The following is a 200-nucleotide window of genomic DNA, read 5'->3' as shown; positions in this document are numbered from 1 at the left end:
AAAAAAAATTGAAAAAATTTCGAAAATTAGCGATTTTTAGATTTTATATTTTTTTGGAGGTTTCCCCCATTTACGTGGAACGAGGGAAATTTTTTCAATTTTGAAGGGTAATGTCTTCGACTAGATACGATTTGTGATCTTTTGACGTATCGTTGAAAGAAATCCGTTCGGTGAGAGCTGAGAAAAAGTGGTAACAGACA

At 33.0% G+C, this 200-nt stretch overlaps 1 protein-coding gene across 4 annotated transcripts in view; it reads right to left on the bottom strand.

Moving 5' to 3' along the window:
• LOC126904264 (uncharacterized) overlaps positions 1-200 on the bottom strand; it is a 77127-nt gene that overhangs the window by 62237 nt on the left and 14690 nt on the right. The window lies entirely within an intron of this gene.

Source organism: Daktulosphaira vitifoliae, unplaced genomic scaffold (genome assembly GCF_025091365.1).
Source record: "Daktulosphaira vitifoliae isolate Bord-2020 unplaced genomic scaffold, ASM2509136v1 Scaffold_4, whole genome shotgun sequence".
Classification (NCBI taxonomy): domain Eukaryota; kingdom Metazoa; phylum Arthropoda; class Insecta; order Hemiptera; family Phylloxeridae; genus Daktulosphaira; species Daktulosphaira vitifoliae.
This window is presented reverse-complemented; position numbering and strand designations above follow the sequence as displayed.